The sequence below is a fragment of the Pongo pygmaeus genome, chromosome 19, assembly GCF_028885625.2.
Source record: "Pongo pygmaeus isolate AG05252 chromosome 19, NHGRI_mPonPyg2-v2.0_pri, whole genome shotgun sequence".
Classification (NCBI taxonomy): domain Eukaryota; kingdom Metazoa; phylum Chordata; class Mammalia; order Primates; family Hominidae; genus Pongo; species Pongo pygmaeus.
The window spans coordinates 97,493,384-97,520,284 of NC_072392.2; the positions used below are offsets into that span (position 1 = coordinate 97,493,384).

The window sequence follows — 26,901 nt, forward strand, 5'->3', positions numbered from 1 at the left end:
CAGGACATAGGAAATTCCTCTGCAGCCTCCCCACCGCAGATGCCTCCAAGGACCAAGGACAGGGACTCCAGGCAGCCCACCCGATGGCTGCCAGCTGTCATGGTCAGGAAGTCCTTCTTTCAGGCAGCCTGAAATCCATCTCCCTCAGACTCTCCTTATTGATCTTAGTTCCGCCATCCGAGGCCATAGGCATTGCGTGGCCTTCCCCTTCCACAGGCCAGCCCTTGAGCTTTCCAAGACAGATCAACCAGTTCTTTCCCCTTCGGGGCACACAGCGCTGGTCCCTGGGGCCATTTCCTTTAGGGTGCGTTTGGGTCTCTACCCCATCTCGTCCGCTTAGCTATGAAACATCCCCTGGCTTATAGCTGGGAACTCCAGGGGTGAAACTAACGTTCCAGGTGGCCCTGCGGCCCAGGGATCCCCTGCGGCGATCCGGAGTGGACCTTACCCATGCCATCTAAACAGAGTCAGCTTGGAGGGCAGCCACTCAGCTTTGGAGTCACCGTCCCTCCAGCTTCCCGGGGACACGATTGGTTTACACTGTAATTATTAACAGGGCTCCAGTTTGGAGGATGAGTCATCTGGTCACTCTAATTGTACTGAACTTGTGATCAGTGACAGCCCCTAAGTCTTGTTTCTCTTGTACTCATCCAACTGGTGTTTTTGGAATTCAGAGCAAGATTTTACATTTAGTCTTGTTACATTTAGTGAATTTCACCCCTGGTGCTAGCCAGCTAACCAGGAAAACTATTAGTTATTCCTCTCACCTTTAGATGAATCAGAATTTGATCTCCATACCTACTAAATGTTTACATAAACTGCTGGTGAAAGGCGTGACTAGCATAGGGTTGAGAGCCGAGCCTTGTGGCGCACCATTAGAGACACCCCAGGAGCCAGTGCCCTTTGACCATTCACACACGTCACCTATGCAAAACATGCCCCCTGCCTTCCCACCGTCCAGTCCTCAATGAAAGGAGACCAGCAAGTACACAGCCCATGTCGCTCGCACGGTCAGCCTCTCTCCCTCTTCGGAAAGTTCGGCCGTCTCCCAATCTCAAGCTTCCTTCCCGGGCATCACTCGCTGGCCAGTCCCCTCCCCAGCGCTGCTCTCCCCTCCCTCCATTCTTTTTTTTGAGATAGGGTCTCACTCTGTTGCTCAGGCTGGAGTGCAGTGGCACCATTTTGACTTACTGCAATCTCCACCTCCTGGGTTCAAGCGATTCTCATGTCTCAGCCTCCCGAACAGCTGGGATTACAAGCATGCACCAACACATCCGGCTAATTTTAGTATTTTTAGTAGAGACGGGGTTTCACCATGTTGCCCAGGCTGGTCTCAAACTCCTGACCTCAAGTGATCTGCCCACCTCAGCCTCCCAAAGTGCTGGGATTAAAGGCATGAGCCATGTGCCCAGCCCCTTGGATCAATTCTGTAAGTGCTCAGCCCAGTGCTCGGTTGCCGGATTGACTCTGGAACTCCTCATAGACAAGGGGAGCGTGTGCCCATGCCTCGAGGACCCACAGACCCCAGCTGGGTAGGGGGCTGCTGGGCAGAGCCGGAGGGGGTACTGGGTCCCTTCTGCCTCAGCAGCAAGTCCACAAATGTGTGTGAGGTGCCAACTGCAGGCGGGGCCCATTCCACACCAGGGACCTAGCTTTGAACCAAACAGGCTAACCTTCCTGCGCTCCTGGCCTTTACCCCGTACTGGGGAGGAGAGTCAACATAATTAATTAGAAAATTGTCAAAGGGCGATAGTGGTGGGGGAAGCAGGATGGGGGTCTGGGAGAGCAGAGGAGGGGGCTGCAGTGTTCAGCCACGTGGTCAGAGTAAGTGTAATTGATGAGGTGATGTTCAGGCCCATCTGGATAGGCCGAAAGAGGGGGCTCTGAGGCTTTCTAGGGAGAATATTCCAGCAAAAAGAATACCCCTGGCAAAGGGCATTCCACATCATGGGATGTGTCTAGCTATTTGGGGAACCAGCAAGGTGGCCCATGGGCTGGAGTAATGGGAGTGGGCGGGCAGCAGTGGGGGAAGTGGTCAGATCATAGGAGGTCCTATATAGGAGGGTATTGTGAGGACTTTGGCCTTTCTCCAAGAGAAGTGGGAGTCACAGGAGGATTTGGGGCAGAGGAGGAGCACAGTCCACCTTGGGCTTTAACAGTATTAGCGTCACCCCCAACAGCACATTCCCTGATTAGGAAGTGGGCCAGGCGTCTAAAGACAAACCTCATGACCATCTCTGCTCAGCCTGAGGGTTTTGTAACGGTTGGTATTCGTGGGGAGGTGGGGATGGCTTCCTGGCCTGATTAGCAGTCACCTGCCTGCTATACTTCCCACCGTGGTCAAGAGAACGCATGGGGTCTGTGACTGCACCCAGCGTGTCCTGGGCATCACCCTGTGGAGCAGAAGGAGCCTGTGATGTGGCAACACTCAGACCTGAGCTCAAATTCCAGACCAGCCACTGTCCTGCTGGGCAGCTTTGAGCAGATTACTTAACCTTTCTGAGCCTCCGTTCCCTTTTCGGTAGAGTGGGGATGGCAATATCTACCTTCCTGGGGTGACTATGGGGGTTTAGCAGTCACCAAGGTGGAGGGTCTGGCACACAGGTATTAGATTAAAAAATCACATTAATCAAGGGACATGGGCATTTGCAGGTACGTGAGTTAGGAAAGAGGGAGCGTGAGGCTGGCAAATTTCTACACCAGTGTGAGACTGGATAAGGACGGACTCCAGCTCTGACAAGTTGCTTGGGAAGCTCTGGGACCTGCCAGGCCTGGGGGAACCCACTCAGCATTCTGGGCAGTGACCTCTCGCTCTGGCCTGCGCGGAGCATCTGCAGAAGCAGCAGAAGGCTGCGGTAGCTCCAACCCCGCCTCGCTCCCCTTTCTCACTCCAGTGTCTCTTCCCTTCCTCCTTCCCTCTCCCTCTAACTCATCTGAAAGCACCAGCCAGTTGGCAGGCTGGACATTCAGCACAGGAGCCATGGAGACTTCTTGCTGGTTTTGGCCGAGACCACCAGTTCTGTGTGCTGAGTCCCCAGAGGCTAATTCCAGCAGAGGAGGGACAAAGTAAGTCCTGAGAGGTCCAGCAAAGCAGCGAGCCAGAGAACATCCATAGAGGCAGGTTAGGCCTCAGTTTCGGAGTGGTTTCCCCTTTTCCTCCCAGGCTGGTGTCCTTTGATCCCATGGACCAGACGGAGGTGTCCCCATGGATGTCAGAAATCCAGCCCACCCCAGGAGGGGGTGAGTATTGTTTGAGCATCAGCTTGTCCAGGGCAGGAGCTTTGTTTGGCTCCTTGTTGCATCTCAAGCACATCATTTGTGCTCACTGCACAGGAGATGAGCAGGTCTGTGATGCCACTGGGGGACTCTGCCAAAGAGAAGGATTCAGCACGGGGCCCTGCTCATTGTCGGCTAGCTGGGGGATGGCGGCATGGGGAGGCTGACTGGCGGCAGTTACTCACTATTCCACGGCTTATAACTGGAGCACATGTGATGGCCAAGAGGCAAAAAGCAAAGTGCCCAGGAAGACCCTGACCAGCCTGAGGGATGCAGGCAGGTGGCTTCAGTGTCCAGGTGAGGGTGGGAGAAATCCAGGGGCAGGGGAAGGTGTGCTCGGGGCCTCTGTGTTGGTTTTTCCTCCTGGGCTGGTAATGCCAAGGCCAGCGAGGTCCTGAACTGTAGCCATCACATTGCAGGGACCTCCACTTTGCTTAGCGGGGAGCAGATAAGTACTGCAACTTCTTAGCTACCAACAGTGATAAAACCTACCTTCTTTGTGGACCTCCCCCTATGAACCCCCTGGAGAGACAAGGGGCCCTGCGGTCAGCATCAATGTAAGGCCTACAGGGTCAGAAGGACCCAGGTGTGGGCAGCCAGGCTGGCCAGGGACGCATGTCTTCCCTGTCCTTCCTCCGTAGGAGGGAGCCTGGCCTGCTCCTCCTTCTAAGCTGCTCACAGGCCTTTCTCGTCGCCTGTTCTGTCTTAAGTGGGATTGTGTCAAGACCTCACTATCTCGCCTCTCCTCCCTGGCGCTATCCGTGGGCTCTCGGCGTTCCCTCCGGCCTGTGCCTTGGCAAAGCTGTCCGCTCCGGAGTGGGCGGGGCGGCCATGAAGCCTGAGAGAGAGGTGTGTGTCCTGCTCTCTGCACCGCGACGCCTCCCTCTCCCTGAAAACCGGGGAGAAATTACTCTGCCCAAGCGGAACACACCCGGACAAGCCTCCTCTCCAGCTGTAATTAATACTCTGGGGAAAACACAGACTTGGGGTTTTCATACTTCCACACAAACACACACACGCTCACAGATTTCTTTCCATTGTCCTCCGATCGTATCTCAAATGTTTAATGTCCTGCTTCTTTCATGGGTAGCACAAAACCACCCAACTGTATACGTCCAGAAAGCCGAGGGAGACACCAGGGACCCTCTTCAGGTTCCGTGATGCAGAACTTGAGCGTTTGGGAGCTGATTTGCCAACAAGCAGTGCCCAGGCTGCATCCCTGATGTGGAGCAAAGCAGCTTTGGCTTCTCCGAGTCAGAAATGGCCATGAGTTTGGGTTAACCCTTTGCGGTCAACATTCTGGGGCATTGCTCTTTATTTCCCCCATCACGGCAGCCTAACTGATGTGCTAGTCCAAACATGTGTGCGCATACCAAGTGCTCCTGCCACCTGAATCATTACAAAACACTCTGGTGAGGCAGGAGCCTTGCAGTCCCATGAAGCTAGGCAGCTGGCAACTCCGACATTGGAAACGTTCTCTCAAAGGACAGGAGAGGGCCGGGCACAGTGGCTAATGCCTGTAATCCCAGCACTTTGGGAGGCCGAGGTGGGTGGATCACTTGAGGTCAGGACTTCAAGACCAGCCTGGCCAATATGGTGAAACCCCATCTCTACTAAAAATACAAAAAAATTAGCCAGGCGTGGTGGCATATGCCTGTAATCCCAGCTACTTGGGAGGCTGAGGCAGGAGAATGGCTTGAGCACAGTAGGCGGAGGTTGCAGTGAGCCAAGACTATGCCATTGCACTCCAGCCTGGGTGACAGTGTGAATGAGACTCTGTCTCAAAAAAAAAAAAAAAAAAAAAAAGGACAGGGCTGGGCGTGGTGGCTCACATTTGTAATCCCAGCACTTTGGGAGGCCGAGGCGGGCAGATCACTTGAGGTCAGGAGTTTGACACCAGCCTGACCAACATAGCGAAACCCCATCTCTACTAAAAATACAAAAAAATTAGCCAAGTGTGGTGGTACACATCTGTAATCCCAGCTACTCAAGAGGCTAGAGCAGGATAATCGCTTGAACCTGGGAGGCGGAGGTTACAGTGAGCTGAGATGGTGCCACTACACTCCAGCCTGGGTGACAGAGCAAGACTCCATCTCAAAAAAAAAAAAAAAAAAAAAAAAAAAAGACAGGAGAGCTCAAGTGGGCCAGGAAGGGTGGAGTCCTCTGTGTCTCCCACTGGTCAGAGAGCTCCTTTGGGGTGGCATGAGGAGGTGGGGATGGGAATGGGCTCAGAAATCCAAGCCCGTGAAATCCACAGTCTCCTACAGGGAGGCTTGACTTCTCCAGGGAAATTCTCAGTGTGAAAAGAAGCCTGAACAACCAGGGCTGTGGTCTTGCCTTGGCCACTTCCAACGTGGGCCTGGGTAAATAACTGACCCATCCCAAACCTCAGTTTCCTCATCTGTAGAATGGGGACACCAGCACTGCTCCTGCCTTCTGAACAGGCCTATTGTAAGGATGACATGCGATGGCAGGTTTCACTTGTGATGACCTGTGTCCAAGCTCCTTGTCAGCTGGAGATGCTGTGCCCAGATAAAGGATTGGGTGTGTCTGACTCAGCTGAGGCAGGTGCAGGGACCATGATTTGGAAGACCAAACAGGCTCAGCTTCTCATGGGTCCTCCTCAGCTCTTCTCACTGGGGGCAAGGGGGGTGCAGCCTGGAGGCATGGTGACATGCAGTGATGATGAGGCTGGTTGGGTTGCTGGTGGCCTCTAGGTTCCCTTCTCCCCAGTTTTCTCATGTTCCTCACCACCCAGTCTTTGAGAGGCTTGGAGGCATTGTTTTTCTCTCACTTTCTCTCCATATTTATTCATTTATTTTTTGAGATGGAGTCTCGCTTTGTCACCCAGGCTGGAGTGCAGTGGTACGATCTTGGCTCACTGCTACCTCTGCCTCCTGGGTTCAAGCAATTCTCCTGCTTCAGCCTCCAGAGTAGCTGGGATTACAGGCACCCGCCACCACACCCGGCTAATTTTTTGTATTTTTAGTAGAGATGGGGTTTCACCATGTTGGCCAGGCTGGTCTCAATATCCTGACCTTGTGATCCGCCTGCCTTGGCCTCCCAAAGTGCTGGGATTATAGGCGTGAGCCACAGCACCCGGCTCTCCTTATTCTTTACAATCAAAATGTTCCTGAGAAGAAACGCTGTGAAGCAGTCTTGCTAAGCCTTTCCAGAGGTAAGTTCTGGCTCCTGCAGAGCCCTTGTCATTGAGGAGAGGAGGCTGTTCTCAAGGCATGGGAAGCAAAGGTGCTTGTCTCTACACTAGGACTGTGTGTCCCAGGCTCACGAGTGCTTCTGACAGCCCTGTAGCTCGTCTCCTTCCACCCTGCAGGGGACTGGGGACAAGGGCCAGGCCCAGCCTGTGTATGTGCCTGGGTTTGTTTCAGCAGCCGGGCAGTTACTGCAGAGACAGATCTGGTGTAAAGAAGAAAACAGTTCTGCTTCTGGTCAAGATGGAGAAATGGGGACTGATGTGCCTGCCTCCTAGAACAATAACAAGCTGAAGACTAGTTTTCAAGACACTGGACAAGATACAGTGAAGGGCAGTGATCCCCCAGTGCTGGTCATAGAGGAGCTGCACGGTCGTCCCAGCTGACTGTCTTGAGGAAGTTTTCAGGCCATGGTGCAGGGACCCCAGGTCAAGCCTGGTGTACTCCCTGAGTTGAGGAGACAGAGCTGAGAGGTGGGGAGCCAAGGTGGCTGGAGTTACAAGACAGAGCAATGGGGAGAAGACAGCTGGACAGAGAAAGAGCTCTACAGATACTCAGAGGGTCCCACTGAGTACTCAGCTGAGTACTGATCAGCACAAGCTTTGGAGAAAACCATCCAAGGTTGAGGCGAGAACCCCCTGGAGGGATGAAGGACACAGCACTCGGCACCCTCACAGGGCCAGAGTAGCTCAGTCCTCACTGGTCGGATTGGAACAGGAACTCTTTACTGTTCATGGGGCACTGGGTAGAGCATGCAGAGTCTTGCCTTAGTAGCAGGAACAATCAGACCTAGGATAAATACAGCCCCGGGCACATCGGGGCTGTATTTATTGTAAAAGAAAATTGCCTTTGTTAACATAATCATTTATATAGAAAATCTGACGGAATTGACACAAAATCTACTAGAGCTAGTAAATAGATTTAGCAAGGCTGCAGGACACAAGATCAATGTACAAAAAATCTATTTTATTTCTATACGCTAGCAACAATCAATCAGAAATTGAAAGAAAAATACCATTTTAAGAAGCATTAAAATATGAATGACACTGGCATAAATCTAAGACAAGATGTGCAAAATCCATACACAGAAAACCATAAACCATTGATGAAATTAAAGAAGTTCTAAATAAATGGAGAGAAATACCTTGTTTATGAGTCAGAAGGCCCAGTATTGTTAAGATGTCAATGATCGCTGTATTAGTCCGTTCTCATGCTGCTATGAAGAAATACCCAAGACTGAGTAATTTATAAAGGAAAGAGGTTTAGTTGACTCACAGTTCCACATGGCTGGGGAAGCCTCAAGAAACTTACAATCGTGGCGGAAGACACCTCTTCACAGAGCGGCAGGAGACAGAATGAGCACAAGCGGGGAAATACCAGACACTTACAAAACCATCAGATCTCGTGAGACTCACCCATTATCACGAGAACAGCATGGGGAAAACCGCCCCCATGGTCCAATTACCTCCACCTGGCCCTGCCCTTGACACATGGGGATTACAATTCGAGGTGAGATGGGCATATCAATCCCTCAAACTGACTTATAGATTCAATTCAATCCCGATCAAAATCCCAGCAGGCATTTTTTTTTCCTTAGAAATTTACACACTAATTCTAAAATTCATATAGAAATGTAAGAGGCCTAGAAGAGCCAATACAACTTTGAAAAAGAAGGACAAAGAACGGGAAGATTACCTGGTTTTAAGGCTTACTAGGAAGCCATAACAATCACTGTAATAGCTGTGGCAGGACTGGCATCAAGACAGGCCAACAGATCCAAGAAACAGAATATCAAACCCAGACATAGACTCACATACACATGACAACTGATTTTTGATAGGACTGCAGGGACAATTCAATGGGGGAAAGGATGATCTTTTTAATAAGTAATAATGAAATCATTGGACATCCATATGGAGAAAAATAAACTTCAATCTATAGCTTGCCCCATGCACAAAAGCTAATTTGAGATAAATCGTGGAACTAAATGTAAAACCTGAAACTATAGAAGATCGAGAAGAAAGCATAGGAGAAAAAAAGTCTCTTTACTTTTTAGCAAAGAAGACATAATAAATGCCAAATAACCACATGAATAGATTCTCAACATCATTAGTCACTAGGGAAATATAGACTAAAACCACAGTGAGCTACCACTACACACCTAGCCGAATGGCTAACGTTATGAAGACTGATGACACCAAGGGTTGCAGAGGCTGAAGAACTGCAATTCTCACCCACGACTGGTGGGAATGTAAAGTCGTGCAACCACTTTGGAAAACTGTTTGGCACTTATTTAGGGCATTAAAATATACTTACGTTGAGATCCAGCCATTTCACCCAAGAGAAAACAAAGAATATGTCCATGCACAGACTTGCACACACATATTCACGGCAGCTTTATCTGTAACAGCCCCAGACTGGAAACAGCCCAAATGACCTTCAAGGAGTGAATGAGTCAGCGCTTTGTAGCTCAATCCCAGCGTGGAATACTACTTGGCCAGAACAAGGAGAAAAGTATCTCTATGTCCAGCATCACATAGGAACCTCCGAATAACTATGAGGAGTGAAAGAAGCCAAGCAAAAAATGACCACAGATGCTCCGATTCTATTTATATAAAACTCTAGAAAATATACATATTCTACAGCAACAAGAAGCAGAGTCAGTGCTTGCCTTGGAAGAGGGGATTGGGTGGGGTGTGACGAAGAGATTACAAAGAGGCACAATGTAATGGTTGGGGGTGATGAATACATCCATTATCTTGATGGTGGTGATGGTGTCATGGGTATACATATATATCAAAGCTTATCAGATTGCATACTCTCTGTGAAGTTTATCATACCCCCACTGTACTTCAATAAAGCTATTTAAAAAACAAACGTGCAAAAATCCAAGTTTACAGGGCCAGGCAAATGACTGCATCAATACATAGAGTGCAAATGGATTCCTTTTTTTTTTTTTTTAGACGGAGTTTTGCTCTGTTGCCCAGGCTGGAGTGCAGTGGTGCAATCTCGGCTCACTGCAACCTCTGCCTCCCGGGTTCAAGTGATTCTCGTGCCTCAGCCTCCCGCGTAGCTGGGATTATAGGTGCCTGTCACCATGCCCGGCTAATTTTTGTATTTTTAGTAGAGACGGGGTTTCACTACATTGGCCAGGCTGGTCTTGAACTCCTGACTTCAGGTGATACGCCCGCCTTGGCCTCCCAAAGTGCTGGGATTACAGGCGTGAGGCACCGCGCCCGGCCCGGCAAATGGATTCTTTATTCTACAAACGACTCACCTGGGGTCTCCTTCTGATGCTTCCCTGTAAAATAGATTCAGTTTACAGCGGCGGCATCTCAGGAGGCGGCTGTGTGAAGGCTGCTGCCCTCCTCATGGTGAACACTTGGGGGCGCCTGTGAGGCCAACACCCGGCGGCCTTCCTGTCTTTTCCCACGGAAAACTGCATCTAACCCTGACACACACGGGCAGCCAGTCGGTAGGGGGGACCCTGTTACACACGGCCCACTGTGGGAAGCCTGAGGCCATGTGAAGGGGACCCCCTGGGTTCTGTCTCTTTGTCCTCTTCCTGCTGGAAAGCCGGAGAACCGGGAGCAGAGCCCGAGCTGCCTCTGCCCTCAGCCTGAGTGGCTACGAGGTGACCTGCTTCTAGGACGGAAGAACCCAGCTCAGGTCTAGCTCAGGTCTAGCTCTAATGTCAGGTCTAGCTCCAGGTCATTTGGTCAGTGCCCACTTCTGAGCCAAGGGTGGGCTTAGGGCAAACGCGGTACAAAAAGAGTGCCCAACTTTTCTAGTTTTGGCTGAAGAAGACTTCATACTCTGACGGATCTACTTTCCGGTCCTGATTTTTGAAAAACGCAGCGCTGGCCTTGTGCACACACCACCCAAGACCCAGGACCTAGCAGAAGAGAGGCCACCTGAGGGCCGATGGCTGCCAACACGTGGCAAGTCTGCATTTTCTAATTTTGTTCACGCTAAATATACATTGCAGATGATCTCCAACTTACGAAGGTTTGACTTAAGATTGATTTTGAATTTTTCAACTTTATGTTTGTTGGGTTTATTGGGGGCATTAAATGCTTTTTTTTTTTTTTGAGTTGGAGTCTTGCTCTGTTGACCAGGCTGGAGTGCAGTGGTGTGATCTCAGCTCATGCAACCTCCGCCTCCCGGGTTCAAGTGATTCTCCTGCCTCGGCCTACCAGTAGCTGGGACTACAGGCACCCACCACCATGCCCGGCTAATTTTTGTATTTTTAGTAGAGATAGGGTTTTGCCATGTTGGCCAGGCTGGTCTTGAACTCCTGACCTCAGGTGATCTGCCCACCTTGGCCTCCCAAAGTGTTGGGATTACAAGCATGAGCCACCACGCCCGGTCCATTAAATGCATTTTTGACTTACAATATTTTCACCTTATGATGGGTTTATCAGGACATAACCCCATCGAAAGTCCAGAAGCATCGTACTTGTATAATAATCTCCCCAAAGTAAACTCTGCAAGTGAATCTGTGGAGGGGGTCAGCCACAGGTGGGTAATGGGGGTTGGAGGTACGGTGCAATGGACCAATGGGCTCAGGCGGTAGTAGCCAGTCCCCCAGCGAGGGTCAACACTGGGAACTGAGCCCGTATCTGAAGCCCCTTCCCCGAGGAGACCGGGCCATGGAGATGAGTCAGACCACCCTGGACCAGCAAGCTGGGGCTGCCTGAGGGATGGGTGGCCATGCACGGAGCACCTGGGGTGGAGGACCATGGGGTTGGGGGAGGGAAAGGATCAGGAAGGTGGTGACACTGCTTCTCGGGCCAGCCAGAATTGCCTAAAAACAATCATCCTCCATCCTTACCCCATTTATCCATTTCCCTTTCAGCCCCTCCGGCCCCCAGTCCTGCCTTTCCCAGCACATTTTGGGCTCGTCCATGGGGGACAAGAGAGAAGACGACACAGAGGTACTAAACGGCACCAAGCCTTCCCTCCACAGCCCCCAAACTCTTCCTCCCTCCAGTGGCTGGGAAACCCCAGAAACTCCTGGCTTTCATTATCTGCAGCTCCCAAGATGTTCAACATGCTCATATCTGTCAAAAACTATTCAGGAAAAATAGAGAAAGTCTTTATACCTTTTATTCAGCCAATTTTCCCCGAGGCACTCTGGGCTCTCTAAGAAAAGAAAAAGAGAGAAAGGAGAGAGAATCACAATCAATGTTGTCATCATGCATCTGGTTGCTGGCGATGCTATTTGCTCATTGACTAGGGAAGTCTGGAGGTGGAAACATCATCTCCCTGGGAGTCCGAGGAAACCTGCCTGGGTTCATCTCTGGCTGCCATCTGCATCTCAAGCATGGCTGGGAGGCAGCGTTTAGATAACAGGCAGAGATAAAGCAAAACAGGGCACGGTGGACCAGCCACCCAGAGGTTTCAGACTCATTTTCTCTGCGACTCTGGATGTTCCTTTCTTTCCCCCACCTCAAACTCTAAGCAATCCCCTTCCTATTCTCCTAGCACTCCCCAGCCTGGTTTGAGGTTGTCCACAAACGCAGGCCTTGTGGCTTGTTGATGGTGACGTTTAGTTTCACACTGGGTTTCCTCTGCCATGCCGTGGGGATTTGCTTCCTCCTCTCCAGGTGTAGGGCGGGGGTCACTTTGAGTGTGGTCATGGCACGCACGTTCATTTTATTTATTTATTTGTTTTTAGAGTTGGAGTCTCGCTCTGTCACCCAGTCTGGAGTGCAATGGCGCGATCTTGGCTCACTGCAACCTCTGCCTCCCAGGTTCGAGCGATTCTTGTGCCTCAGCCGCCTGAGTACTTGGGAGTACAGGTGTGCCACCACGCCCAGCTAAGTTTTTGTATTTTTAGTAGAGATGGGGTCTCACCATGTTGCCCAGAGTGGTCTCAACCTCCTGAACTCAGGCAATCCACCCGCCTCGGCCTGCACATTCATTTTATATTATTAAAGAAAAGTCATTTAGCATATTCTAAATCCCACCAAGCACACAATTATAGAGGCAATTGTTGTGTGTTATTGTGAATCAGGTGCACCTACCAGCAGCAGGAACAGCTCAGTGATACGGACAATTGGCAAGGACCACCACTCACTCACTTTATAATCCAGGGCCCGGGGCCAGGGTACATGCTCTTGCCTAAGTCACAAAGCTAGCTCACCGGGGCCTGGGACTTTACACGAGTGCCTGGACACCTTCCTTTTCTTAGTAGGTCATTGAGGAGTTTAGAAACAAAGGGGTGTGTGTATAGTGTGCTTTAAACAAACTTAGATTTCCTTCCTTTATTTTAGTAACGTTTCATAATTTTCTGTGTACATGACTTGCACATTTTTAAATTGTGGTAAAATATACATAACATACAATTTACAATTTTAACCATTTTCAAATGTACAATTCAGTGGTATTGAGTGCGTTCACACTGCTGTCAATCACCACTGCTCTCTGATGCCTGAACGTTTTTGTTGCTCCAAAAAGAACATCCATAGCTGTTAAGATGCCACTCCCTGCCCCCAGCCTCCCGTGCATATGTGTACGTGTGTGTATTTTTTAAAACTTAGTGTAAAAAATAAAAGCAAGTGAAAAGCTTCTGGAATTGAAAGATGGTCAGACTGGGCCTCTTTCTTCAGATGTAGAAAAATCACCACCACCGTCTTCATCCACATCACCGTAAAAAGGTTACCACGTGTTCTCATTGTTCAATTCCCACCTATGAGTGAGAACATGCGGTGTTTGGTTTTTTGTCCTTGTGATAGTTTGCTGATGGGGTGGGGGGAGGGGGGAGGGATAGCATTAGGAGATATACCTAATGCTAAATGACGAGTTAATGGGTGCAGCACACCAACATGGCGCATGTATATATATGTAACAAACCTGCACGTTGTGCACATGTACCCTAAAACTTAAAGTATAATAATAAAAAAAAGGTAAAAAAAAAAAAAAGGTTATCACGGTCATTTAGTTTGCATGATTTATGAGCCCGGCACCTCCTGTACATTGCTTCATTCAGCCCTCCCAACAGCTCTAGCAGGCAGGTACACTTCTTACTCCTCCCATTCTTCAGATAAAGAAACCAAGGCCCCAGCTGGTGAAGCGACTGTGGCCACAGTAACTGGGTCAGCCGGCCCGTCCTCCAGAGCAGGTTACCCCATCTGTCTGTCTCACCCACAGGTGGAAAGAAATACCCCACCCTGTGGGAAATGAGGATGAACGTGGCCACAGAACACTGAACTGCACAGGGCCTGGCTTCCCTGCTGGAGTTTGTGCAGATCACAATGGCAGTATTGGGTACGTCATAGGTGGGTCCCTCCCAGCCGCATCAGGGAGGGCTATGGTCCAAGGAGCAGCTAAACTTGAACTGGGCACCGGGCTGGCCATTTCCAAGGTGGCCCCATGGAGCCCCTGTTCTCCTCCCCAGTAAAATGGCAAAGGTAACTTCTGGCCCATGGAGCTGTTTCCACACACAGCTCACAAAGTGACGCTGAGAAGGGCAGGTGTGATTGGAAGGCACTGCCAGTGAGAGTCACTTCGAAAGGAAATGTGTCATCTGAGTGGCTTGCATCAACTGCTGCCTTTCTTTTTTTGAGACAGAGTCTCGCTCTGTCACCCAGGCTGGAGTGCAATGGTGCAATCTCAGCTCACTGCGACCTCCGCCTCTCAGGTTCAAGCGATTCTCCTGCCTCAGCCTCCGAAGTAGCTGCGATTACAGGCATGCACCACCATGCCTGGCTAATTTTTGTATTTTTGGTAGACATGGGGTTTCACCATGTTGGTCAGGCTGGTCTTGAACACCTGACCTCAGGTGATCCACCCGCCTCAGCCTCCCAGAGTGCTGGGATTACAGGTGTGAGCCACCACACCCAGCTGGATTTTCTTATTGGTGATTTCTTTTCTTGAAGTGAGTTCTTCTACCAATTCAATACAATTTGGTTCCATTGAATCCAGCCCCACTGAACAAACACACAGCCAGGCATTTGGATCTGGAGCCAGGTCCGGAGCCTTGGAAGGGTACGTCTGTGGCTCTGCTAGAGGCAGGCTCAGGCCCGTGGGCTGAGGGTGAAGCAGGACTAAGCCAAAGATTCAGGGCTTCACCTCTCTTCCCGAACACCTCCGTGTCCCCTGTCCCTTCTCCTCTACTGGCCCAGGCTCTGTGCCCAAGCCCTTAGATTTCCTCCCAGCACAGTAACTCCTTTCGGCTCTGGAATTCCCAGTCTTTGGGCCACATCAGCCCAGATGGGAGCTGGCAGAGCTCCCTGTTCACCCCACCGCATCCACCCCAGCTTCTCTGCCTCTGCCAACCCTTCTCTCCTGAGAGATTGCTGGCATCCCTCGAGCTCTCTTAAATGTGTCACACACTTACGAGTGTCTTTATTTGGTCAAGGTGAAATATGTCCTACCTGCACTGTGGGAACCCCGGGGTTGCAGTGGCATCTGGAGGCCCAGGGGCTGAGCCCCATTTCAATCACCAAAGAGTCCCCATTTTTGAAAGCTCCAGAACCAGAGGGATGGTCAAAGAGCCGGTCGAGCCTGATGCCTCAACCACAGGGTCCAATCTGTTTTCCTGGCTCTTTGGGCCAGGAGCTCCCCGAGCCCAGCTTCGTCCTCCATCCTTTCACACAACCTCCAGGGTCATGAAAGTCCCTGCGCCTCCCCGGAGGCCCTTGTGCATGGAAAGGAAGGTGGTCTCTGTGCGGAGCAGCCCACAATTTGGGAGCAACCAACTCCTGCGGTGGCCTGGTTGCCCCTCCCTGGGATGGCGCCTGGCTTCGTGTTTCTGAGATGAATGTCGGCTCCCCCTCCTCTTCTGCACTCCCAGCATTTTCTATGTCTCTGGTCCCTGCCCCACCTACCAAATCCTGGGGGCGGGGGAAGGAGAGAGGACCCCCGGGTTCATTCCCATTCCACGGGCCTTTTGGATGACATCCCACGGGCGTGCTCCCGGGGTCATGAAACACGGAGCTGATTCTCAGCCTCACTGTTAGCAAACACTGCTCTCAGCTGCTCAGCGGGATAATCAATTATGGTAATTTTTGCCTCCGTGAATCAGGTTCATGGAGGAACACAGGGATCAGCACAGTGGTGCCGACTTCCCCAAGTGCACGTGCAGTCACACCCTTCAGCAAAGCCCAGACAGAGCAAGACCCGCCTGTCAGGCTCAAATTGTCTCCACATTCCCAGAGTCCACTCCACACTGCCCACTGCCCCCAGGAGATGGCGGGGCACTGCACAGCTCCACACTCTTCCCGGGGGAGCAGGGAGGGCTGTGATTGGGGTGAGTGCCCAGTGTGGAGCCCCTGGTCTGCTTTCCCACTAGAATGTGATGCCCCCATGGGCAGAGGCCATATCTTAGAGGTCCTGGTGTCCCCAGACACTGGTGTGGGGCCACCATGGACTGGAGGCAGTGGATGTTTGCTGAATGAACGAACAAAGGAATGAAATTGTAACAGGTAAGGGTTTGACTCCAGAGGTCAGAGCTGGACCCCTGTTTTGAAGCATGGGATTGGATCCTTTGAGAATAATTTTTGCTCTTGGGGAATCCCAGCCACAGATGTGCATTTATCCACCTGGAGAGGCCTTTTCTCATGTTCTCCCTCTCTGTCCTGTCTCTCCTTTAGGCCCCTTGATTCCACCTGACTCACAGTTCAACTTCCCACCTTCGCACTAGTCCCTCCAAAGACGAGGTCCTTGTGGGCTTTTCCCTGCAATTCTCCTCAAGGACATGTGATTCTGTCTTTATTGAACTCCATCCAAACGACGGAAGTCTCCCACCTCCCAAAGCCTTTAACCCTAGCTGTCTTCTGTCCATAAAACATTTCATTCTTCAGAAATTAAACTGGGGCTTGCTTGTGTGGCCCTTGAAATGAAAAGCACGTGTGTCCATTAGTAAAACTCATCGTTAGTGGATCATGCAAGACAACTGGCCAGATAAAAAACACCTCATGTCAAAATCAGACCACTCCCACTGATCGGTGGTCCTTCAGCTTTGCCGTCACACATACATCCCTTCTCTCCCCAGATAGGTGCAAGTTACTTGATTACAGGGAAGGTCTAGAAAGGCACAGAGCAAGCGAAACATGGATTTCTGCATGGATGTATCCCCGGCTCTTTGATAAACTCAATTTCTTAGCAGTGGCCATCATGTCTCTTATTTATTGAGCATCTACTGTGTCAGGCACTGAATATACATCATTGACCTCAAGTCAGCCCCATTAGGGACACATTCCTACCTTTGATACCAAGATGAGAAAAAGGATACTCTGATGTTTCTCCTGGTCTGTTTCACTTTATTTTTTAAATTTTTCTTTTTTTTTTTTTTTTGAGATGGAGTCTTGCTCTGTTGCCCAGGCTGGAGTGCAGTGGTGCAATCTCGGCTCACTGCAAGCTCTGCCTCCCAGGTTCATGCCATTCTCCTGCCTCAGCCTCCCAAGTAGCTGGGACTACAGGCACCCACCACCACGCCTGGCTAATTTTTTTGTATTTTTAGTAGAGATGGGGTTTCGCCATGTTAGCCAGGATGGTCTTGATCTCCTGACCTCATCATCTGCCCGCCTCGGCCTCCCAAAGTGCTGGGATTACAGGCGTGAGCCACTGCGCCTGGCCTAAATTTTTCAATTAAAAAAATTTGTTTTTAAAGCAGGATCTTGCTCTGTTGCTTAGGCTGGAGTGCAGTGGCACAATCATAGCTCACTGCAGCCTTGATCTCCTGGGTTTAAGTCACCTCCTCACCTTAGCCTCCCAAGTAGCTGAGACTACAGGCATGCACCAACATGCCTGGTTATCTATCTATCTATCTGTCTATCTATCTATCTATCTATCTAACCTATCTATCTTTTTTTTTTTTTTTTGTAGAGATCGGGGGTGTCTCAGTATGTTGCCCAGGTTGGTCTTGAACTCCTGGCCTCAAGTGATCCTCCCACTTCGGCCTTCCAATGTGCTGGGGCTACAGGTGTGAACCATGGCACCCGGCCTGTTTCTCTTTAAGTTTGAGCCCTCTGCGTAACATCATCCTGCACTTCTGGGGAGGTGATATGTGGAGATTCCATCATTTTGGGACACCTGCACCTCTTCTTAACTCCACTGGCAAGGACAACCGAATCAGCCACAGATGATGGCTGGGAAGAGGGTCAGGGAAAAATGGGGCCTGTCCTGGTGCCAGGGTTTAGGGGAGCACACCTAACTGATGTTGATGTGGAAGGTGCTGAGGAAGGTGACTGTGACCACGTGGAACTGTTTGCGCGGGAGGAAGCTCGACTGTCTGAAGCAGGGAGAGGTTTTTGTCACTTTGGCTGCCATGATAATACCATAGACTGCTGGCTTAAACAACAGAAATGTATTTCTCCCAGTTCTGGAGGCTGGAAGTCTGTGATTAGGGAGCAGCGTGGTCAGGTGCCGGTGAGGGCTCTTGTCCTGGCTTGCAGACAGCTGCCTTCTCACTGTGTCTTCACATGGCAAGGAAGCAGCGTGAAAGCAGGCTCCCTGGTGTCTGTTCTTGTAAGGGCACTAATCCCATTGCCCAAGGGACCCTCCCTCATGACCTCATCTAACCCTAATCACCTCCCAAAGGTCCCATCTCCAGATATCTTCCCTTAGGGATTAGGTCTTCCATATAGGAATTTTGGGGAGTGACCGACTTTTAGTGCAGCACACACAGCTTCCACGTATTCACTCGATTCTTTGCTTTTTTTTCTTCCGTGTTTTCCTAAATGTGCAGTGATGGTACTTGGACCTAGTTTATGGATTTATTTGGCATTGTACGAGTTCCTGCAGCAGAGTCACTGGTGCCAGGAAAGACCTCGGGAGCTCTGGTTCCCAGCACGCTGCTGCTGCTAGTGGAGGGGGTGCTACCTGAGAAGCCCTGGGCGGGGGCTGGGGGAGGGGGGCAGGCTGTGTGGAGGGTCCTCGAGGCAGCTTTGAGAAACTCCCCATGCACCACTCTCTTGTTGTGTTACTTCGGATTTTATGAAACGATCTATTTGTGCTCTTTCCCTAAGGGGAACTGGAGGTGAAGGGTGCAATTTTATAAATAAAAAATCAACTGTGGGTGGCTTAAACCTGGCTTGTGATGATGGTGATCAGAGCAGAAGAGCCACATCTATTTAATGTGATGTTTTCCTCCTTCTTCTGAATAGAAATTTGCTTTTAGAGAGGAAAGGAGGGGAGAGAAGAGGAGAGGGGAGGGGAGGGGATCTGGCTTATGGCTCAGAGCCATAAACTGTCACCATTAGGGAGACCGGGGAGTTCTGGCAGGTTCTGGCCATCACAGTGGTCACTGGAGTGGCTTTGGGTTCTGAGCACACAGCCCATACTTAGGCCTGTGGGAAGGGTCACCCCTTACTGGGCCTCCACAGGGCAGCAGGGCAGGGGTTAGGGGATATACGCTGTGCTCAGAGTAGTTTTGCCTCCTCTCCCAGGAAGCCCGGGCAGGGCTCCACAGCAACCTGCCTGGAGTCCCACCTTCAAGGTCCATCCAGGCACTCTAGGCCTTTAGCTGTGCTCCAGTGGGGCCTTACTCCTCCTCTGCTTGCATGGACACTGCTGTGGGCCCCGTGACAGCAGCATGCACACCTAGCGCTTGCTGAATGCATGCCAGGCTACCTGCTGGGGACTGTGCTTTTCTGGGGTTATGCCATTGATGATGTCATTTCAGCTTTACAACCACCCTAGGGGGCAGGTACTACGATCACTTCCAGTTTCCAGACATCAAATCTGAAGCTTGGGGAAGTGAAGCAGCTTGCCCTAAATGCCACAGCCGGTAGTGGTTGCAGCTGGAGTTTGCGTCGGGACCCACCTGACCACAAACCTGTGCTTACAGCTGATTATTCTGCTCAGGCTGAGCACTCCCGGATAAACCCTGGAGCGTCAGAGTGAGCAGGGGGCAAACCAACGTGGCCCCGGGAGCAAACCCACTGTGCTACTTTTGCTCATTTCCGGATCTAACTCTAACCTGCCTCCCACCCCAGGACGTGTGCAGCCTCAATGCCCAACATCAGCCCAAACCTGCTGTGGCCAGTTGACTCTTCCAGCTGTGCTGGGCTTTGCAAGGCCCATGTGCCTTTGCCCAGGGGTGTCATTTGGGACTGTGGAGTCGACCACAGTCAATTGCTTGGGTGATATATTAGAGGTTCTGTCTGGTGGGATGAGGTCTGCAGGTACCTGGCTGCCCTCAGGTGGGAGGGCATGGGGAAGGTGTTGGCTTTGCATGAGCGGAACTTAGCGCACACCTGTAGACTGAACTGAACTCACTGGCCCACCCCTGAGCATCCCTGACAACACCCAAGCTGTGCTACGGACACCATAGCATATCCCCCACCTGTCCCCGGGTCAGCCAGGCTCAGAAACAGAAGCCCAGAGAAGGAATTTTGCCAAGATTGACACAACTTCCAATGGGCAGAGCCAAGACAAGAAGGCGCAATGCCACCAAGCAGATGGCAGTGGAGGAGACAGAGACCCCACTGAGGATGCAGAAATGGCCTGCAGGCCCAGAGGCAGGGGGCAGGTGGGAGGCCCAGTTTGGCATCCCTGCCCTGGAGCATCTCCAGACAGGCAAGTTTAAGGGGCCGGAGCCCAGAGTTGGGTCATCTCAACAATCCATAGACACCCTCGGCCTTCTGCACGTGGAGGAGATGCCACCGCACGGGGCAGAACGGTGTCGCCAGAGTCCATGTCCATCCTGAGTTTTATTTGGAAATAGGCTCTTCGCAGATATAATTAGTGAAGATGAGGTCATAGTGGAACAGACTGGGCCCTACATCCAATGCCCGGGGTCCTCGTCAGATGAGGAGAGGATGCAGAGGGACATGCATTGGGTGAGGGTGTGTGACGATGCGGAGATTGGAGTGATGTATCTACAGGCTAGGGTGCGCTGAAAACTGCTAGGAGAGTTGAAAAGACAAGGAAGGAACCTGCCCAGAACTTTCAGACAGCAGGGCCCTGAGACACCTGCAATCCAGACCTCAAGGCTCTATCTCCAGAGCAGTAAGAGAATAAATTTTGTTGTATGAAGCCTTCCAGTTTGTGGTCATCTGTTATGGCAGCCACAGGAGAGTAACCCACCCACTCTCCCCACCTTCAGGACAGTGCCAGCGAGGGCTGCGGGTGCACAGTGGGCCTGGTTTTCACTCCCTGCCTGCACCCTACTCACTCTGGGCTTGCTGGACCTGGTTCCCAGAGCACGGTGGCCCTTTCTTCACGGTCATTGCCCTTCCACGACTTCTCCATGACATTATTCCTGACCACGCAAACACTGTCACACGTGCCCCTCCTAGAGCCTTCTCTTCTCCCTTCCCTTCCCTTCTTTTCTTTCCTCTTTCCTTTCTTCTCCCATTCCTTTCCTTCCTTCTTGTCCTTCCTTCCTTCCTTGTCCTTCCTTTCCTTCCTTCTTTTATTCTCCTTCCTTCCTTCCCCTCTCTCTCCTTTATCCCTTTCCTTCCTTCTTTTCCTTCCTTCTTTCATTCTCCTTTCTTTCCTTTCCCTTCCCTTCCCTTTCCTTCCCTCCCTCCCTCCCTTCCTTTCCTTCCTTCCTCTCTTCTTTCTCCCATTCCTTCCTTCCTTCTTTTCCTTCCTTCATTCTCCTTTCTTTCCTTTCCCTTCCCTTCCCTTTCCTTCCCTCCCTCCGTCCCTCCCTCCCTTCCTTCCTTTCCTTCCTTCTTCTCTTCTTTCTCCCATTCCTTCCTTCCTTCTTTTCCTTCCTTCTTTCATTCTCCTTTCTTTCCTTTCCCTTCCCTTCCCTTTCCTTCCCCCCCTCCCTTCCTTCCCTTCCTTCCTCTCTTCTTTCTCCCATTCCTTCCTTCCTTCTTTTCCTTCTTTCATTCTCCTTCCCTTTCCCTCCGTCCTTTCCTTCCTCCCTCCTTTTCTTTTTTCTTTTCTTTTCTTTCCCTCTTTCCTTCTTTCTTTCTTCCTCCCCTCCCCTTCCCTCCTCTCCCTTTCCCTTTCTCTTTTTGTTTTTCTTTTCTTTTTGAGACAGAGTCTCACTCTGTTGCTCAGGCTTGAGTGCAGTGCCATCTTGGCTATCTGCAACCTCCGCCTTTCAGGCTCAAGTGATCCTCCCACCTCAGCTTCCCGAGTAGCTGGGTCTACAGGCGTACGCCACCACACCCGGCTCATTTTTGGGTTTCACCTTGTTGTCCAGGCTGGTTTGGTACTCCTAATGGGGCAGACTAGAGGGACCTAGAGGCCACATGCCACGGTGGCCTCACACAATCGGACCCAGAGAAAGACCGTTCAGACCACAGGACCCCCGGAAAATGGTTTTTCCTTTTACGTTTATTTGGAAGCCACTTTTTTGGTTTGAATTTTTTGTGGTAAAATGCCCATAACATAAAGTGTACCATCTTAACCATCTTTAGGTGCACAGTTCAGTGGCATGAAGCACCTCACACTGTTCACCCATTCCCACTGCTCACCCCACTCCCACCGCTCACCCCTGCTCCCGCCGCCCACCTCCACTCCCATCTCTCACCTCCACTCCCACCGCTCATCCCTGTTCCCATCGCTCATCTCCATTCCCACCACTCATCTCCAGGACTTCTTCATCTGTCCAAACCAAAGCTCTGTCCCCATTAAACACCCACTCTTCACTCCCCACTTCAGCCCCTGGCAACCCCCATTCTACTTTCTATCTCTATAACCCGGCCTACTCTAGGGACCCTCATTTACGTGGAATCAGACGACATTTGTCCTTTTGTGCCTGTGGCCATTTCACTCAGCATAATGTCCTCAAGGTTCATCCCTGTTGCAGCCGGGGTCAGAATTTCAGTCCTTTGTGAGGCTGAGTGATATTCCATTATATGGATACAACACATTTTGTTTATCCATTTGTCTGCAGGTGAACATTTGGATTTTCTTTTTTGAGACATCTCACTCTGTCGCCCAGGCTGGAGTGCAGTGGTGTGATCTCAGCTCATTGCAACCTCCACCTCCTGGGTTCAAGCGATTCTCCTGCCTCAGCATCCCGAGTAGGTGGGATTATAGATGCACACCACCATGCCTGGCTAATTTTTGTATTTTAGTAGAGACGGGGTTTCACCACGTTGCCCAGTCTGGTCTCGAACTCCTGAGCTCAGGCTATCCACCCACCTCGGCCTCCCAAAGTGCTGGGATTCCAGACATGAGCCACCATACCCGGCGGAACATTTTGGATTTTAATCCATTTTTTAAGACAATGAGAATCATGTCATTGGCCCCATTTCCCATTTTGCTTCAGCCACGAGCATGTCAGAAAAAAAAAATTGTGGCTCAACCTTGCTGGTTGTATCGAAAAGCCCCACTGCCTCATTTTCCTGCCCTCTCTGTCTTCCATTGTCTGACCTTGACTTTTATCTGCTGACGTGCTTCCGTCTGATTTTATGTGGCTATGACAATGGAAAACCACCTATAGAATGAGATGGACAAAAGCTGAAACGACCCTGCCTCAGGTCATTCTCCAAGTCCTCCCTGATGCCACAGGGGGCTGTGTGCCTCAGGGAGAGCCACCTTCCCTCCCTGCCTTGCAGCCAGGCACAGGGCACAGCGCTGCCTGAGAGGAACAGTCCCGCCCCCGACTGCTCGCGGACTGTGGGCCATGGACACCTTTGGGCTTCTGGATTTCTTGGTCATCTCCCCTTGCTGGTGTCTGATTACGCTGAGTGGGCTGTTCTTCCTTCTACTGTGAACCTAAGGGAAGCGGAGTCCCTGTCTGAGCTGCTCTCTCCGGAGCTGGCGCTGCACGCCATATTCCCTCCAACACTCAGCTGAGACAGAGTTCAGCAATGATGGTGTCCAGATGGCCGTCCAGTCCCCACTTGGCTGCTGTCTGCTGCACCTGTCCCCCTGCTCCCGAGTGTGGAGAGCCAGCCTGGCTACGTTCACAGGCACAGCCGGGATGTCTCTCCTACGCTGGTGAGATCTCAAGACCCATCCGACATCCCTTGGAGAGATGGAAACTCTTTGAGACCTGAAGAGGCACCACCTCTCTGCAGAGAGGGATGTGGCTGGACCGAGGACGCGGCCTCCCAGCAGAAGTGTTGCGGGGGATGCTGGGTTAGGTCCTGCCCAAGTGTGGCTGTGAGCAGTGCCAATGGGATGGGGGTAGGGGGAGAACGGTGGAGACAGGAAAGGGAGCCGAGTTAATACACAGGGCAGACGGCACCACTCAGCACGCAGGTAGCTGGAGAATGCCGGCTTCTTAGATGAGCGTGTTTCATTATCAATAATTTAGACATGTCCTTTCTCCTTTGGGAGATGGGCAAAATCTCATTTCCTGAGCAAATACCCTAAGAAACCAACCTGTTCATTCCTCTAAGATTTTCAGAAATCCGTCTCCATCAACCTACTTACAAAATAAAAGTAGCTAATAGGCCAAGTGTGTTGGAGGCTGGGTGCTAGAATGGCTGGTCTGTGGAGCCCACGGGAGCCAGGCAGGGGTCCTAAAAATGCCCAGGACGAAAGGTGGGAGATATGGCCAGCTCATCTCCCCACCCCGGCTGGCTTCGGTAATGCCACAGGTAGACACACACACAGAACATAATCGTATTTTTTTTTTTGAGACAGAGTCTTACTCTGTCACCCAGGCTGGAGTGCAGTGGCACGATCTTGGCTCACAGTAACCGCTGCCTCCCAGGTTCAAATGATTTTCCTGTCTCAGCCTCCCGAGTAGCTGGGATTACAGGTGTGCACACCAAGCCCGGGTAATTTTTGTATTTTGGGTAGAGACAGGGTTTCACCATGTTGCCCAGGCTGGCCTTGAACTTTTGACCTCAAGTGATCCGCCCACCTTGGCCTCCCAAAGTGCTGGGATTACAGGAGTGAGCCGCTATGTCTGGCCCCTGTATTGTTTTAACTTAAGGCAACAACTAGATAAGCATTTGTAGAATTAGAGAAAAGCAATGCAGAGTTTTGCATCTGGGGAAAAATCACAGGGTGGGGCATCTGCTGCTCTTCCAGCACCAGAGAAGAGAAGGCAAGGCAGGACCCTGGCTGTGCTTGGAACTTAGATCTGGCGGTTGATCCACATTCTGAGTCAAGCTGGGATGGTTGGTAAACCTCCCATGGGTTACTCAATGTCGAAGTGCCTCAGTTTACTCCCCTGTAAAAGCGGGGGTGACAGTGGGACCCACCTCTAGGTGTGGGGATAAAAGGCAGCCCACCCCTTAGCACAGTGCCTGGCCCACAATGGGAGGAAACAGAGCCACACGAGGCAGTCAGAGCAGGAGCTACTCAGGGATGCAGTGAGCTCCGGGGGGCAGATCCTGGGCTGTGGGTTTCACCCAAACAGGGCAGAAGGGGCGGGGCTCTCCTCTACCTCCAGGGCACAGGAGACGGAGGGACTTTTGGAACAAACCCCAGGAAGACTTCTGCACCTCTTGGCCCCAAGTGATGAAAAGGCTGGTGGCTTTGTTTTGTGTGTGTGGTTTTTTTTTTTTGGAGATGGAGTCTTGCTTTGTCCCCTGGGCTGGAGTGCAGTGGCGCGATCTTGGCTCACTGCAACCTCCGCTCCTGGGTTCACGCCATTCTCCTGCCTCAGCCTCCCGAGTAGCTGGGACTACAGGTGCCTGTCAAGGGCTGGTGGCTTTGAAGTGATTAAAAGCCAGATGTCTGTCCCTGGCAGGGTGGGGGGACCTTAGAGACTTTGGTGGGATTCACTTGCACCAAGATGCCTTCTACCCGCGAGGAGGCTCAAACCTGAATGAATGCAGCATCATTTCCACGTGTTAAACTGCACTCCCCAACCTAAGCTAATTTCCCTGGGAGGTAACGATTTTCGAAACAAAACCAAGAGCAGCTCCCACGGGCAACCCTGGGCCTGTGCTGGGTGCCCCCCGCAGTGACGGCCGGAGTGCTTTGTACATCTCCTCCGGAGGATTCTCACCCCACAACCCTGGGCCTGTGCTGGGTGCCCCCCGCAGTGACGGCCGGAGTGCTTGTACATCTCCTCCGGAGGATTCTCACCCCACAACCCTGTCGGGGGGTGCTTGTGTCCCTAGGTGCAGGTGAGGAGCTGGGGCAATGGGGGTCCCCATCGATTTACTCTCTTTGGGGACTGAGGCTGGCAGGAAGTGTTGGGTGTTGCCACGCAGAGCCATTCAGCATCCAGCCTGTCTTAGCAGCAAGCCCCAGCTCCGCAGAGATTCTCCTTCTTGGAGGTCTCAGAGCTCTGCAGTTCAGTGGGCAGCTGGAGGGTTCACATCCACTGCCTCTTCTGTGGGAGGGCCCCTGCCTGCGACTTGCCAAGCCCCCATTCTGAGCTGGGACCTGCCTCCATAGGCTGGCATGCGGTGGGGTCTTCAGCCAGCAGGGCCAGAGCCCAGAGCGAGGCTGCCCCCCCTGCAGCTGACAAAGGACTCCTGAGACCACTAACCCTTCCAAGCCCTGCAAAACCATCTCTGGAACCACCCTGAAGCTAGGGACTCGGCTCAGGAACTGCTGCTTGCTGGGGCGTCAAAAGCCAAGCATGCTCAGGTCTTCAAAGCCACCATTTGTGCTTGGGCGGCAGATTCTGGCTAGTGAGATGCTGAGCTGTGAACAAAGTCAGAGCCCACTCATAACCACCTCCCTCTGTTCCCTGTGTCTCGGCCCGCTTGGCTCCAACGCTGCTGCAGTCACTGTCTTTTATTTCCTGTATTCTGATGCTTTGACATCTGAAGCCTTGCTGGCCCTGGGGAGACGGCTCCTTCCAAAGTAACAGATTCCGAGAGGCAGCAAACAATGGGCTTGGGGTGTGCTTTTCACCTGCAAACCGGCCGACCAGATCCCACACCCCAAGCCCCTGCCTCTATCGGGGTCCCATGCTCCTGGCGACTGTTCACCTGTCCTAATGACCCCAGAGCCAGGTACAGACAATCAGAGCCAGCCCCATAGCCCAGAGCTCACTGAAATGATCCAAACCAGCCAGCCCCAAAACCACTTCCCCTGCCTCGCCCGTTCCTTCCTAGGGAAACCACAGTCAAGACCCCTGCCCCTGTGAACCCCCATTCCCTCTGCCTCCCGACCAAGCCTGGTGCCTCCCTGTGTGTCCCTGATGCCGGGCTCCCTGTCTCTAGGGATCTGTCCCTAGATAGGCTTCTTCCACCATGCCAGTCATTTCTGTATCTGTGTGTCTTTTTTACCCCATTAAAACAAAGTCCAGGTATCCTTAGATCCCCACCAGCCTCACCATCCTAGCTGCACCTGCTGGCATCCCTGGCATCGCTTTGGCTCTTGCAAGAGGGAGCCAGTTTTAAGGATGAAACCGTAATGCTTCCCTGTTGGTAAGGAGTTCCTTAGTGCTTGGTGCAGCTCAGAGGCTGCTGGCTCAACTGGATTCAGAGTCTCCACTGCCGGAGCCGCCTGAGAAAGACTATTACTGCTCAGCAATTGCCTTTCGGGATTAATACATCTTTACTCACATGATCAATTTCAGTCTCCTACTGGATACGGTCTCAGAAGTGAAATGTGAACAGGAACTTCTATCACA

The 26,901-nt window shown here is 51.6% G+C and overlaps 1 protein-coding gene across 4 annotated transcripts in view; it reads right to left on the reverse strand.

The window, feature by feature from the left end:
- The window catches only part of RBFOX3 (RNA binding fox-1 homolog 3), a 527,163-nt gene that overhangs the window by 136,269 nt on the left and 363,993 nt on the right, over positions 1 to 26,901 (reverse strand). For 3 of the 4 annotated variants that reach the window (XM_054457210.2, XM_054457211.2, XM_054457212.2), the window contains exon 4: positions 11,594 to 11,633. The exons of the other annotated variant lie outside the window; for it this stretch is intronic. The gene's annotated coding sequence lies outside the window, so the exon portion shown is untranslated. The remainder of the gene's footprint in view (positions 1 to 11,593; positions 11,634 to 26,901) is intronic. 4 annotated transcript variants of the gene reach the window in all.